The sequence below is a fragment of the Zea mays genome, chromosome 2, assembly GCF_902167145.1.
Source record: "Zea mays cultivar B73 chromosome 2, Zm-B73-REFERENCE-NAM-5.0, whole genome shotgun sequence".
NCBI lineage: Eukaryota > Viridiplantae > Streptophyta > Magnoliopsida > Poales > Poaceae > Zea > Zea mays.
This window is the reverse complement of record NC_050097.1, coordinates 162179032-162194529: the sequence shown is the minus strand read 5'-3', so window position 1 is coordinate 162194529 and position 15498 is coordinate 162179032.

The window sequence follows — 15498 nt, the reverse complement described above, 5'->3', positions numbered from 1 at the left end:
CATGATAAGATCATTATGTTAATGGGAACATGGAGAACCACCCGGGAAAACAGTGCCACCACAAGGGTTTAATGGGACGCCCTTGGCTGATTAACTAGGAAAGCTAGTGGAAGACTACCTTACCCGAAAGGGGCAAGGGCAGTAGGGGAGAGGTCAGTGCGGGGAGGTCCCTGGTTGATTTTGCTGCGATGGCGGTCAGCCAGGAACCCTGTACTGGATCTTCCCATAAACTGTAGCGGGTTTTCGGAAGCTAGTGGAACTTTGTAAAGGCCTCGTAGTGGATCCCTAGCCATTCACCTTGGTAGTGTCTAAGGGCCTAGCTAACCCTGGCGACATGGGAAACACGACTTGTGGGTAAAGGGTACAACCTCTGCAGAGTGTAAAACTGGTATACTAGCCGTGCTCACGGTCAAGAGCGGCTCGGACCCTCACATGATTAATTATGGAACTTAAATTCAATTTGACATTTGCATCGCATTTGGGATTATTTTACTATTATTGTTCTTTATTATTATTAAGGTTTGGTATTTACTTACACTTAGTAATTGCTAATAAAATTTTGACCAACTTATAAAAGCAATGCTCAGCCTCAGCCTTTATTCCATTGATTAGCCTTACACTACATGAACTCCCACCTTTGGTGAGTTCATGCCACATTATTCCCCACGACTTGTTGAGCTATGAACGTATGTGAGCTCACTCTTGCTGTCTCACACCCCCCCCCACAGGAGAAGAGCAGGTGGTTCAGGAGGAGCTGCCTAACGCTGAGGAGTTCGATCTGATCTAGGAGGCGTTTCTCAGTCGACATTGGCGCCAACGATCCTTAGTTCGTTTCATGTTTATTACTTTTATTTTGTAATAAGTCTTCCGCTATGTAATAAATACTCTGATGATTTATGACATTTATCTCTATACACTCTGTTATTATATATGTTGTCTTCTTGGCGCATGTATGAGATGCACCCGGCTTTGTCCTTTAAAACCGGGTGTTACATGAGCACAAAATCATCATTTAAGGATGAACCGTCGGTCAGATCGACGAATCAAAGGCACCTAGACAAAGCCCTCGACGAGACAAACACAGCGGTACCCTCGGATTCCGTCGACGACACATGTATCGAAAGTAATTGCTAGCCGGAGTTGTCACTGGAGTTGGAACCACCTCCGAACTTTGGCGAGCGATTCCAGGAGTTTTGGATCGAATCTGAGGGTGTGGTTTCGAATTTTGAAAAAGACTCAACGAGAGGATTCCAGCTATATATATATATATATATTGCTAGGGTTTGAAGATCTTTTATTTTTCGTAATTATCCTATTTTTTAAATTGAAAATCATTTTTAGAACATGCTGAAATCGTTTTTAATATCCGAAAATATCTCGAAGGCTCCAAAAATTCTAGGACAATTCCTAGACATGATTTGGCACCCAATGAACTCAAAAAACATATTTAGAACTTTTTAAAATGTTTTAAGTGCCTTAAATAAATAGATTTTGAATTTCTAAAAATAGAAAATATTAAGAAAATTGCGAAAATTTACGGGCGACATCTACGAGACATATTGACATGATTCAAACACTTCTTGCACATGGAAATGCTGTACAACAATATGAATGCAACAATCATGACACTTCTAGAGCTCCCGCTACTATAGAACCAAAATAACTCTCTACTGTTTTGATAAAGGGAAAATAAAAGTCAATAAAGGAAAGGGTAACACCTGAATTTTGAGTACAAAGCAAGGAAATTTTTATACCCCAAAATTTAGGGTGTTACACCCATCCACCCCAGGCGCCTCGCCTTGCGTCGTTTCCCGCGCCATGAGCGGCCTTGACGCCTCCGCTCGCGCCTCTTCCCGCACCTCGTGCGGCCCCGTCTTCGCCACACACGGCCCTGTCGACCCCACCTACGCCATGTGTGGCCCAACAACTATGCCATACATGACCCTGTTGACGGGTGCAGCCCACTTTGCAGACACTGCTTTCATCTACCACTGTCGCGGGCACAACACTCCCACGCTGCTCGCTGACCCGGGACCATCGACAAGCAAGGCTTTCTTTGCCCACCTCGCCGTTGTCTATCCCCGCCGCGAGCAGGCCATGCCCGTGCCTCCCGATGCCCCAGCGGCCCACACCAAGCCTGCTGTGTATCACCGGGTCACCATCCATCGCGACCTCGGGCATGTCCACCCGATGGTGACTCGACACGCCACTGACATTCTTCGCCCCATTAATTGGCTGATCCTGGCAGCTGATACGACTGCCAGTCCTCCGGACGCCTCCCTAGTCCCCTCCTCCGTTTGCACCACCCTCGCCGACCCCCACTGACATCACGCTATGGAGGAGGAGTATGCGACCCTACTGGTGAAAGTCGCCTAGAGGGGGGTGAATAGGCGAAACCTGAAATTTATAAACTTAAGCACACACTAAGGTCGGGGGTTAGCGTTAGAATTAAATTCAAGTCCAAAAGAGAGGGGGAAACAAATAAAACAAGAATCAAGGCGAGTGACACGATGATTTGTTTTATCGAGGTTCGGTTCTAAAGAACCTAGTCCCCGTTGAGGATGTCACAAAGACCCGGTCTATTTCAACCCTTTCCCTCTCTCAAACGATCACTTAGACCGAGTGAGCCTTCTCCTTAATCAATCGGGTCACTAAGACCCCGCAAGGACCACCACACACTTAGGTGTCTCTTTCTTTGATTACAAGTTACTTGAGAACAAGAATGAGAAAGAAGAAAGGCGATCCAAGAGACAAGAGCGCAAAAGAACACGAACACACTCTCTCACAAGTCACTAAATGGTTGAGATGAATTCTAGGCTTGGAGAGGGTTTGATCTTTGGAAATGTGTCTTGGAGTGAATGCACTAGCTCTTGTATTGAATGTGATATCTGAAAAACTTGGATGCCAAAGGTTGTGGTGGTTGGAGGGTATTTATAGCCCCCAACCACTTTGGTAGCCGTTGGGGAGGCTGCTGGCGATGGGCAACCGGACAGTCCGGTGCGCCACCGGACAGGCACTGTTCCTTGTCCGGTGCGCCGCCACGTCACCCAATCGTTAGGGTTCAGAGCTGGTCGACCGTTGGAGGCTTTGTCCTCTTGCGGCACCGGACAGTCCGGTGCCCCTCTGACTTCGCTCCTCTAAATTCTGCGCGGTACTGTGCTGCACTGTTCACCTGGCAGAGTCGACCGTTGGCGCGAGCTAGTCGTTGCTCTGCTGGTACACCAGACAGTCCGGTGGCACATCGGACAGCCGGTGAATTATAGCGGAGCACGTCCTGGAATTCCCGAGAGTGACTGGTTGACATCTGTACGGTCCTGGTGCACCGGACATTTGTCCGGTGGCACACCGGGCAGTCCGGTGCGCCATTTTTCAGCACACTCAATTCTTTTTGCTCTAATAAAATTGTGTCCCTAACTTGGTTCTTTTCTTGGTTTGTGTTGAACCTTATGCATCTGTAATAGATGATTTCTAGAACAAACTAGTTAGTCCATGTGTTTGTGTTGATTATCAACCACCAAAATTAGTTATGGGAAATGGTTAACCCAATTTCCCTTTCAGCCGGGCAACCACCCCCGGGACCTGTTGCCGTGACACCAATGTGGTTACTGGTAAGTGGCTCTTTCGCCACAAGTTGACCTTGGACGTCTCCCTCGACTTCTACAAGTCCCGTTGGGTCCTTTAGGGCTTCACTCGGCGCCCTAGAGTGGACTATGACAAGACCTTCAACCCCGTCGTCAAGTTCGCCACTGTTCGTGTCGTCCTTTCCCTGGCTCTCTCTTAGGACTGGGCGATCCATCAGCTCGACGTCAAGAATGCCTTCCTCCACGTCACTCTAATGGAGACTGTCTACTACAGCCAGCCCACCGACTTCGTCGATGCCACTCGTCTAGATCTAGTCTGCTGGCTGAACTGGTCCCTATACAGCCTCAAGTAGGCGCCACGAGCATGGTACAATCGCTTCACCTCCTACATGGCCTCCATCGGCTTCGTTGAGGCCAAGTCAGACACATCACTTTTCATCTACCGGTGCGACAACGACATCATCTACCTCCTGCTCTACCTCGACGACATTGTGCTCATGGCATCAACCGTCGACCTCCTGTAGTGCACGATCGTCGTCCTTCAATGGGAGTTCACGATGAAGGACCTAGGCCCCTCCATCACTTCCTCGACATCACCGCTGAGCACCATCCCTAGGGTCTCTTCCTCCACCAGCGCCAGTATGCCATTGACATCCTAGAGTGGGCTAGCATGTCTGACTGCAAGCCCTGCTCCAAGCTTGTCGACACTCAGGCGAAGCTCTCTGAGGACGACAGGCCCCCGGTCACTGACACGGCGTCATACTAGAGCCTGAATGGCGCGCTCAAGTACCTCACCTTCTTCAGGCCCGACATCGCCTACGCCTTCCAACAGGTGTGCCTGCATATGCACACCCCGCAGGAGCCCCATCTCACCTCTCTCAATCAGATCTTGTGCTACCTCTGTGGCTCCCTCAACTACGGACTCCTATTCCGACCATCACCGATGTCGGAGCTTGTAGTCTACACCGACGCTGACTAGGCTGCCTGCCCCAACACGCGTCGGTCCACATCTTGTTATGTCGTGTTCTTAGGTGCCATCATCTCCTAGGCCACCAAGCGACAACCCGTCGTTTCCCGCTGCAGCGCAAAGGCCGAGTACCGCGTCGTGGCCAACAGCGCAGCGTGGCAGAGGCCTCCTGACTGCGCTAGCTCCTCCATGAGTTCCACATCCCCCTTTAGCGCTGTAAGGAAAATGGAGCCCGAGCCATTTGTCTCAAAAAGTTTTGGTGTTTGATGATCAACATAGCCTATGGACTATTGTGTTTGCTAGTGTTTGTATTTATAGTTCACAGGAAGTGAAGAGGATTGGACTAAGGCACTAAGAATGCAACACCTCAAAAGAAGACATAAAAAGAAGCATAGAAGTCCAAGACTGAAGAACAATAGAAGCCCAAGGAATCAGCGAAGAAATCCATGAAGAGGGCAGTCAGCCAGTGCACTGGTGGTGCACCGAACAGTGAACAGTAACCTGTCCGATGTGCACCGGACTGTCCGGTGGGACACCGGGCAGTCTGCGCAGAGAGGCCAACACCGTGCGCTCTCGGGCTGTAGCACCGGACTGTCCAGTGTGCACCGAACAGTCTGGGTAACAGTCGGATCCAACGGTCGAATGTTATAGACCCCAACAGTCGACTGACGTGGCAGGGCACCAGCGCACAGAGCATGTCGACGGGCACACCGGACTATCTGGTGTGCTCGTCGATAGAAAGTTGCTGCTTCTGTCCAAACGACTATAATTGTGGGGGAAGCTATAAATACCCCAACCAGCCATTTCAAGGTGTGGGAGCCCAAGCAACATACCAAGGCATATTGTAGACATTTTCAAGTGCTCAAACACCCAGGCGCTTAATACAATCACTCGGTGATTAGCATAGGTGCTTTGCGAAGTGCTTAGGTTAGTTAGATCGCTTATGCGCTTGCTCTAGGTGAATCCTAGTTAGTTGTGTGAGTTTAGAAAAACCACACAACCCCTCAGCTCTTGCATGAGCCGTTGTAATTGTACCTAGTGGGGCGAGAGTCCTGCGAGACCGTGATAACTGTGTTTGTGTCATGGTCGCCACCGTGTACTAGAGGGAATGAGGCCCGCGGCGTTTTCAGCTGGAAGCTCAATATTGGAGACAACAAGGAGCATCCGAGAGGAGCTAGAAGCGGAGCACCACTTGCGCGTGGAGAAGGCTCGTGGCTCTATGGAGTTACTCGATCGAGGTGCTTGGCCCTCGTGTGGGCTCCCCTTTGTGTAGGGGCACCAACGAGGATTAGTCAGAACCTTGCGTGGTTCCAGATACCCCGGTAAAAATACCGGCGTCATCCACGAGAGTTTGCATCTCTACCTTTCTCTTTACCTTCCGCATTTATATTAAGTATTCAAGTTTCAATCTTGTCTTTCTAGTTAGATTATTTAGGATTGAAACTTAGGCTTTGCGGTAGAGATAGAAACACTTAGACAAAACCTTGTTTGCACATTCTAGTTTGATTATTTGCATAAGTTTTGCTCTAGGGATTTATTTGTGGCCTAGTATAGAGAATTTTTTTAGAAGTACTAATTCACCCCCCTCTTAGGCGTCAACATTTCCTTCCATTGGTATCAGAGCCCGGTTTGGTTCATTTGAAACAGCTTTGCTTCACCGCTAATCGAGCCGACGTCTTTTAGAGGAAGGGGATGGATACCCATAGGCCACCACACTTCGACGGCACTAACTTCCCATATTATAGTGCTAGAATGGCTTGTTACCTAGAGGTCGTTGATCTAGGTGTTTGGAGAGTCACTCGTGACAGGATGAAACCTTCCAAAAATATCGAGAAACCCACCATGAGTGAGGAAAAAGAAATCCATTTAAATGCATGAGCCAAAAATTGCTTGTATGAATCTCTTAGCATGGATATTTTTAATCAAGTTTTTACATTAAAAACTGCTAATGAGATTTGACTAAAATTGCATGAGCTCCATCACGTCACATCCAATGTTCGTGAGCAAAAACATTGTCTAGTGTTAAATGAGTATAATTCTTTTGCTATGAAGGATAATGAGCTTGTTAGAGATATGTATTCTCGTTTGAATCTAATCATCAATGAGATCAATTCTATTAGCATTAATAAGCTAGGTGATGTGGACATTGTGAGGAAGATTATCTCCCTACTACCACAACAAAGATATGGGTGCATCATCACCATTCTTCACAACATGGAGAACTTGAGTCAAATGACCCCGACCATTGTGATTGGGAAAATTGCGGCATTTGAGATGCCGCGAAAAATGGATCGATAAGAGGAGCAAACTTCTTCAAGACCATATGCTTTTGCAAGTGTCAAAACATGGGATGACTCTTCAAGCGAAGATGAACCTCCAAGAACACGCAGCCACCGATCCTCATCACGCTCATCACGTAAGTGCCTTACGACAAGAGGTAAAATGAGTATTCCATCCTCTAGTGATGATAGCGGTAGTGATGATGAAGGTGATTGAAAGCCCTCCTTAGATGAGCTTGCGGAAGCCGTTAATTTTTTTAGGATGTTTGCACTAAACAAAAGGCTCAACTTAAAACTTTGAAAAATAAGGTGATTAACTCTCAAAATGATTATAAATATTTGCTAGAAAAATTTGAAGCATTTGTAAATTTGAATTGTGAGCTATCGACTAAAATTGAGCAATTAGAGTATAGTGCTCCATCCTCAGCTACCGATAATGGCCTTATTCAAAAGAATGAAAAACTTAAGGCTAAGTTAGCTAGCTTCCAAGAAACCATTGAAAACTTGCTAGGGAAAATGGAAATTCTTAGCATACACAATAATGAGGTAACTACTTGTCGGGACCATAATTAGGGGTACCCCCAAGACTCCTAATCTCAGCTGGTAACCCCCATCAGCACAAAGCTGCAAAGGCCTGATGGGCGCGATTAAGGTCAAGGCTCAGTCCACTCAAGGGACACGATCTCGCCTCGCCCGAGCCCAGCCTCGGGCAAAGGCAGCTGACCCCGGAGGATTCACGTCTCGCCCGAGGGCCCTCTCAAGCAACGGACACACCTTTGGCTCGCCCGAGGCCCAGTCTTCGCAGAGAAGCAACCTTGGCCAGATCGCCATGCCAACCGACTGTATCGCAGGAGCATTTAATGCAAGGATCGCCTGACACCTTATCCTAACGCACGCTCTTCAGTTGACAGAGCCGAAGTGGCCGCAGTCACTTCGCCGCTCTACTGACCGACCTGACAAGAAAACAGCGCCGCCTGCGTCGCTCCGACTGCTGTGCCACTCGATAGAGTGAGGCTGACAGCAGCTAAGTCCAGCCTCGGGCGCCATAGGAAGCTCCGCCATGCCCGACCCCAAGGCTCAGGTTCAACCTCGACGCTGGACGACGGACTCCGCCTCGCCCGACCCCAGGGCTCGGAGACAGCCTCGGCCTCGGAAAACGGTCTCCGCCTCGCCCGACCCCAGGGCTCGGGCTCAACCTTGACGCTGGATGACGGACTCTGCCTCGCCCGACCCTAGGGCTCGGACACAGCCTCGGCCTCGGAAGACGGTCTCCGCCTCGCCCGACCCAGGGCTTGGACTCAACCTCGACCTCGGAAGACGGACTCCGCCTCGCCCAACCCCAGGGCTCGGACTCAGCCTCAACCTCGGAAGACGGACTCGACCTCGACCTCGGAGGAGCCTCCGCCTCGCCCGACCTAGGGCTTGGACCGACCACGTCACAGAGGGGCCATCATTACCCTACCCCTAGCTAGCTTAGGCTATGGGGAACAAGACCGGCGTCCCATCTGGCTCGCCCCGGTAAACAAATAATGATGGCGCCTCGCGTGCTCCATGACGACGGCGGCTCTCAGCCCCTTACGGAAGCAAGGAGACGTCAGCAAGGATTCGACAGCCCCGACAACTGTCCTTCCACAGGGCCCAAGCGCTCCTCCGACGGCCACGACATCACATGAACAGGGCGCCAAAACCTCTCCGACTGCCACGACGGCATGTACTTAGGGCTCTAGCTCCTCTCTGCTAGACACGTTAGCACACTGCTACACCCCCATTGTACACCTGGACCCTCTCCTTACGCCTATAAAAGGAAGGTCCAGGGCTCTCGTACGAAGAGGTTGGCCGCGCGGGAGAACGGGCCGACGCATAAGGCTCTCGCTCTCTCTCTCCCACACGAACGCTTGTAACCGCCTACTGCAAGCGCACCCATCCGCCCTGGGCGCAGGACAACACGAAGGTCGCGGGTTCCCCTTACTTTTCTCCCCCTTTGTGTCCCGTCTCGCGCCGACCCATCTGGGCTGGGACACGCAGCGACAATTTACTCGTCGGTCCAGGGACCCCCCGAGGTCGAAACGCCGACAGTTGGCGCGCCAGGTAGGGGCCTGCTGCGTGTTGACGAATAGCTTCTCGTCAAGCTCCAAATGGGTAGTCTCCAACAACCTTTCCAACCCGGGACGATGCTCCGTTTCGGGAGTCTTGAGTTCATGTCCCTCGACGGCAGCTACGACATGATACTCCTTCCTCCGCCGCGTGACAGCGACAATGGCGGCCGTCAGCCCGCCTGCCGGCGGCGGAATCAACGACGTCTTCCCCACATGGCAGAAGAACAACATCCAGGTTTGTCCCGTCACCTCCCCCACCGACGGAGGAGGAGGCGGGGAAACCATGGCCAAGCAGGAGGCGGCACCTCGTCGGCTGTCGAGCAAGTCGATGACGCCGGTGCCCCAGTGGGGGACACGTTGGGCTTCGACCTTGCGTCTGAGGCGAAGATGAGCGTCGTTTCCCCGCAACACGCCAACCCCAAGCAGACGAACAACGCCAGCACGCTCGCGAAGGACTTGCTGGGTGTCGTCCTCGTACCTGAGACAACGGTGCAGTCTGCCCCTGACGTGACTTCGTCACCGCCCGTCGACCAAGAGGTACCGACCGATTCCCATATCGTGCCTTTTGGATTCAGCTTCGACCCACCAAGCGACCTCGCTTCAGTGGAAGCCTTCATAGAGGCATGTACCAACCCTCCGGGGTACCATATGTGGTCGCCCTGGGACAGACTGACGACCGTCTCGACCTACGGACCCTCGAGTTCTGAGGAAGATGACGAGCCCGACTTTTGTTGGGATTTCTCCAGGCTCGGTAGCCCTAGTGCCATGCGGGACTTCATGACCGCATGCGACTACTGCCTCTCCGATTGTTCCGATGGTAGCCGCAGCTTCGGCGACGAGGACTGCGGCCCAAGTCGTGAATGTTTCCACGTCGATCTAGGGGGTCCCGGCGAAGGCAACCATCTTGGTATGCCGGAAAACGGTGATCCCCCTAGGCCTGTGCCTCGCGTTGACATCCTTCGGGAGCTAGCTGTGGTCCCAGTCCCTGCGGGGGGTCAGGACGCACAGCTCGAGCAAATCCGCGAGATGCAGGCCAGGCTCGACGAGGGAGCAGGAACACTTGAGCAGTTCCGACGGAACATCGGGCAGGAATGGGCGGACCAAGCTCCGGCCAGAGAAGCGCGTCATCTACCCCAAGGCATCCAGCACCGCATTGCCGACGACGTCAGAGAAAGGCCGCCACCGACTTCCAGTGGGGTCGGCCAGAACCTGGCTGCAGCAGCAATACTACTCCGCGCGATGTCGGAGCCATCGACCACCGAAGGGCGGCGTATCCAGGGAGAGCTCAAGAATCTCCTGGAGGATGTCGCGGTCCAACGGGCCGAAAGCTCTGCCTCCCGAAGGCAGGGGTACCCCTCGGAGCATCGTGTCGTGACTTCCCGATTCGTGCGGGAAGCCTCGGTCCACACCGGGCACACGTGCAACACGGCGCCTGCGGCCCCGGGTCGCCTCGGCAACGAGCACCACCACCGCAACCATCGAGCCCACCTCGACGAGAGGGTGCGCCGAGGCTACCACCCCAGACGTGGGGGACGCTACGACAGTGGGGAGGATCGGAGTCCCTTGCCCGAACCACCCGGTCCGCAGGCTTTCAGCCGGGCCATACGACGGGCGCCGTTCCCGACCCGGTTCCGAACCCCGGCTACCATCACAAAGTACTTGGGGGAGACGAGGCCAGAACTGTGGCTCGCGGACTACCGACTGGCCTACCAGCTGGGTGGAACAGACGATGACAACCTCATCATCCGCAACCTCCCCTTGTTCCTCTCCGACACCGCTCGAGCCTGCTGGAGCATCTGCCTCCGGGGCAGATCTCCAACTGGGACGACCTGGTCCAAGCCTTCGCCGGCAACTTCCAGGGGACGTACGTGCGCCCTGGGAACTCCTGGGATCTCCGAAGCTGCCGCCAGCAGCCGGGAGAGTCTCTCCAGGACTACAACAGGCGATTCTCGAAGCAGCGCACCGAGCTGCCCAACATCACCGACTCGGATGTCATCGGCGCGTTCCTCGCCGGCACCACCTGCCGCGACCTGGTGAGCAAGCTAGGTCGCAAGACCCCCACCAGGGCGAGCGAGCTGATGGACATCGCCACCAAGTTCGCCTCTGGCTAGGAGGAGGTTGAGGCCATCTTTCGGAAGGACAAGCAGCCCTAGGGCCGCCAGCCGGAAGACATCCCCGAGGCGTCCACTCAGCGCGGCACCAAGAAGAAGAACAAGAAGAAGTCGCAAGCAAAACGCGACGCCACCGACGCGGACCTTGTCGCCACCGCTGAGTACAAGAACCCTCGGAAACCTCCTGGAGGTGCCAATCTCTTCGATAAGATGCTCAAGGAGTCGTGCCCCTACCATCAGGGGGCCGTCAAGCACACCCTTGAGGAGTGCGTCATGCTCCGGCGCCACTTTCACAAGGCCGGGCCACCGGCGGAAGGTGGCAGGGCCCACAACAATGACAAGAAGGAGGATCACAAGGCAGAGGAGTTCCCCGAGGTCCACGACTATTTCATGATCTACGGTGGGCAAGTAGCAAACGCCTCGGCTCGGCACCGCAAGCAAGAGCGTCGGGAGGTCTGCTCGGTAAAGGTGGCGGCGCCAGTCTACCTAGACTGGTCCGACAAGCCCATCACCTTCGGCCAGGGCAACCACCCCGACCGCGTGCCGAGCCCGGGGAAATATCCGCTCGTTGTCGACCCCGTCATCGGCAACGTCAGGCTCACCAAGGTCCTCATGGACGGAGGCAGCAGCCTCAACATCATCTACGCCGAGACCCTCGGGCTCCTGCAGATCGATCTGTCCTCAATCCGGACAGGCGCGGCGCCTTTTCACAGGATCATCCCCGGGAAACGCGTCCAACCCCTCGGACAACTCGATCTGCCCGTCTGCTTCGGGACTCCCTCCAACTTCCGAAGGGAAACCCTCACGTTCGAGGTGGTCGGGTTCCGAGGAACCTACCACGCAGTACTGGGGAGGCCATGCTACGCCAAGTTCATGGCTGTCCCCAACTACACCTACCTCAAGCTCAAAATGTCGGGCCCCAACGGGGTCATCACCATCGGCCCCACGTACCGACACGCGTACGAATGCGACGTGGAGTGCGTGGAGTACGCCGAGGCCCTCACCGAATCCGAGGCCCTCATCGCCGACCTCGAGAGCCTCTCCAAGGAGGCGCCAGATGTGAAGCGCCACACCGGCAACTTCGAGCTAACGGAGACGGTTAAGTCCGTCCCTCTCGACCCCAGCAACGACGCCTCCAAGCAGATCCGGATCGGCTCCGAGCTCGACCCCAAATAGGAAGCAGTAATCGTCGACTTTCTCCGCGCGAAAGCCGAAGTTTTTGCGTGGAGTCCCTCGGACATGCCTGGCATACCGAGGGATGTCGCCGAGCACTCGCTGGATATCCAAGCTGGAGCCCGACCCGTGAAGCAGCCTCTGCGCCGATTCGACGAAGAAAGGCGCAGAGCCATAGGCGAGGAGATCCACAAGCTGATGCCCGCAGGGTTCATCAAAGAGGTATTCCATCCCGAATGGCTTGCCAACCCTGTGCTTGTGAGAAAGAAAGGAGGGAAATGGCGGATGTGTGTAGACTACAGTGGTCTAAACAAAGCATGTACGAAGGTTCCCTACCCTCTGCCTCGCATCGATCAAATCGTGGATTCCACTGCCGGGTGCGAAACCCTGTCTTTCCTCGACGCCTACTCAGGATATCACCAAATCAGGATGAAAGAGTCTGACCAGCTCGCGACTTCTTTCATCACGCCTTTGGCATGTACTGCTACGTTACTATGCCATTTGGTTTGAGGAATGTGGGTGCGACGTACCAAAGGTGTATGAACCACGTGTTCGGAAAGCACATTGGTCGAACGGTCGAGGCTTACATCGATGACATCGTAGTCAAGACGAGGAAAGCCTCTGACCTCCTCTCCGACCTTGAAACGACATTCTAGTGTCTCAAGGCGAAAGGCGTAAAACTCAATCCCGAGAAGTGCGTCTTCGGAGTCCCCCGAGGCATGCTCTTGGGGTTCATCGTCTCTGAGCAGGGCATCGAGGCCAACCCGGAGAAAATCGCGGCCATCACCAACATGGGGCCCATCAAGGACTTGAAAGGCGTACAGAGGGTCATGGGATGCCTTGCGGCTCTGAGCCACTTCATCTCGCGCCTCGGCGAAAGAGGCCTACCTCTGTACCGCCTCTTAAGAAAGACTGGGTGCTTCACTTGGACCCCCGAGGCCGAGGAAGCCCTCGGGAACCTGAAGGCGCTCCTTACAAACGCACCCATCCTGGTTCCTCCCGCTGCCGGAGAAGCCCTCTTGATCTACGTCGCCGCTACCACTCAGGTGGTCAGCGCCACGATCGTGGTCGAAAGACGAGAAGAAGGGCATACATTGCCCGTCCAGAGGTCGGTCTACTTCATCAGTGAGGTACTGTCCGAGACCAAGAACCGCTACCCACAAATTCAGAAGCTGCTGTACGCGGTGATTCTGACGCGGCGGAAGTTGTGACACTACTTCGAGTCTCATCCGGTGACTGTGGTGTCATCCTTCCCCCTGGGGGAGATCATCCAGTGCCGAGAGGCCTCGGGTAGGATCGCAAAGTGGGCGGTGGAAATCATGGGCGAGACAATCTCGTTCGCCCCTCGGAACGCCATCAAGTCCCAAGTCTTGGCGGACTTTGTGGCTGAATGGGTCAACACCCAGCTCCCGGCAGCTCCGATCCAACCGGAACTCTGGACCATGTTTTTCGACGGGTTGCTGATGAAAACAGGGGTAGGCGCGGGCCTGCTCTTCATCTCGCCCCTCGGGAGCTACCCGCCTGCGTCTACTTTCCCTACCGTGCCGGCTACCCGCCTGAGGAGGTCGTCGGCGGGAAGGGGGTCCGAGGACTTCTGCAAACCCTCCAAGTTGACCCCAAGCGTCATCTCCCAAAGCGGCAGTCGCCGCTTCGTCAAAGGGAGCACCCTTCGGCGATGAATGACGGCAACCACCCCCGCAGCGGTGAGCCCTCCTTCTCGCAGCTCCTCCAAGGCCTTCAAAAGGGGCTGGAGATTCTTCTGTCTCTCGCGCGGGGCCCCGTAGCGCCAGTTACCGCCGGCGGCGGTCACCACTCGTTGAGAAAACGACGGGAGCCTCCCGTCGTCATTCCGGAGATAAAACCACCGGCTGCCACCCTTTGTTTGAAGACGTGAGGATGGCAGGGATGTACTGCTGCGCCCGCGCCTGCCTCAACTGGAGGATGCAGCCACCGGCCCGCACCGCCATGCGAACTCTTTTTTCCCCTGTCGTCGAGGCAAAAAGCTCCGCGGAGAAGAGATGGGTCCACAGGTCCCAGTGGGGGGCAATCCCCAAAAATCCTTCGCAAACCGCCGCGAAGATGGCTGCTTGCGCGATGGAGTTGGGACTGAGATTGTGCAGCTCCACCCCGTAGACGTGCAGAATCACCCGCATAAAACGACTTGCCGGCACTCCGAACCCCCGCTCGTGAAAAGAGACAAATCTCAGCACATACCCCGGCGGCGGGGACGGGGCGGCTCCGCTCGGAGGGGCCATCCACTCCGGCTGCGAGTCACCGGAGAGAGGACGAAGCAAACCATCAGCAACAAGGGCCTCCAGATCATCCGCCGTGACAGTGGAGAAAGGCCACGGGTCGCGCGGCGAAACAACGGTCACCCGGTCGGCCATCACCAAGCAGAAGAGGTGGCGGCGGAGAGGACAAGGTGCGCGGTTTCCTTTCTCTGGCTATTCCCTCGGGTTGCGAAAACCTAAGTGGGAGGCGAGCAGCAGAGTAAAGAACCGTCACCGGTCCCTCCCCCGAATATATAAAGGCCCAGGCGAGACCGGTTCAACACTTTGCCCGAACTCGCCGCGAGATTCAAAACTCAAAAGCGAGACGCCCATTCCTCGAACGGCTCGCGCACGCACAACGGCTGCCCCACGAACCACTCGTCCCGTCGCATTAACTCCACGGCAGGACGGGCGGCACCTTTGGCAGGCAAAGCAGGCGACGCTTCACCTCCGCCATGATGACCGCGTCAAAAAAGGTGTGCCACGTCATTCGATTCCGTATCCTTTTCCACTTCCTCTTTCTCTCTCTTGCTACAGGGACCGGGAAAGGGGATACTCCGAAAGGGATCCTTCTCCGTGAAGGAAGCGGGCCTCGAGCCCCCCCTACTGATCAGAGGTTCGAAGGCTGGCCCCTCGGAAGGGTTCAACAGCCGCCCCAGAGCACTCGGGCTCCGCGCCCACTACTGGTCAGAGGTTCGAAGGCTGGCCCCTCGGAAGGGTTCAACGGCCGCCTCAGGCCACTCGGGCTCTGCGCCGACTACTGATCAGGGGTTCGTAGGCTGGCCCCCGAAGGGTTCGATAGCCGCCTTAGAGCATGCAGAGCGAGGGATGACCCTGGGTACGTTCAATACATAACCAAGGCTCGGGCTACGCTCCCGAGGTACCCTAGGACATTTCCGAGACCGATGGGAACGATTTTGTAACGGAATCCCACCAGAGGGAGGCATTGAGCCCTCGGACCCCGTCAAAAGGGGACCGGGTCCGGCAAATCACCCGCGGGTACTTTTGGAGCGCGCCTCCG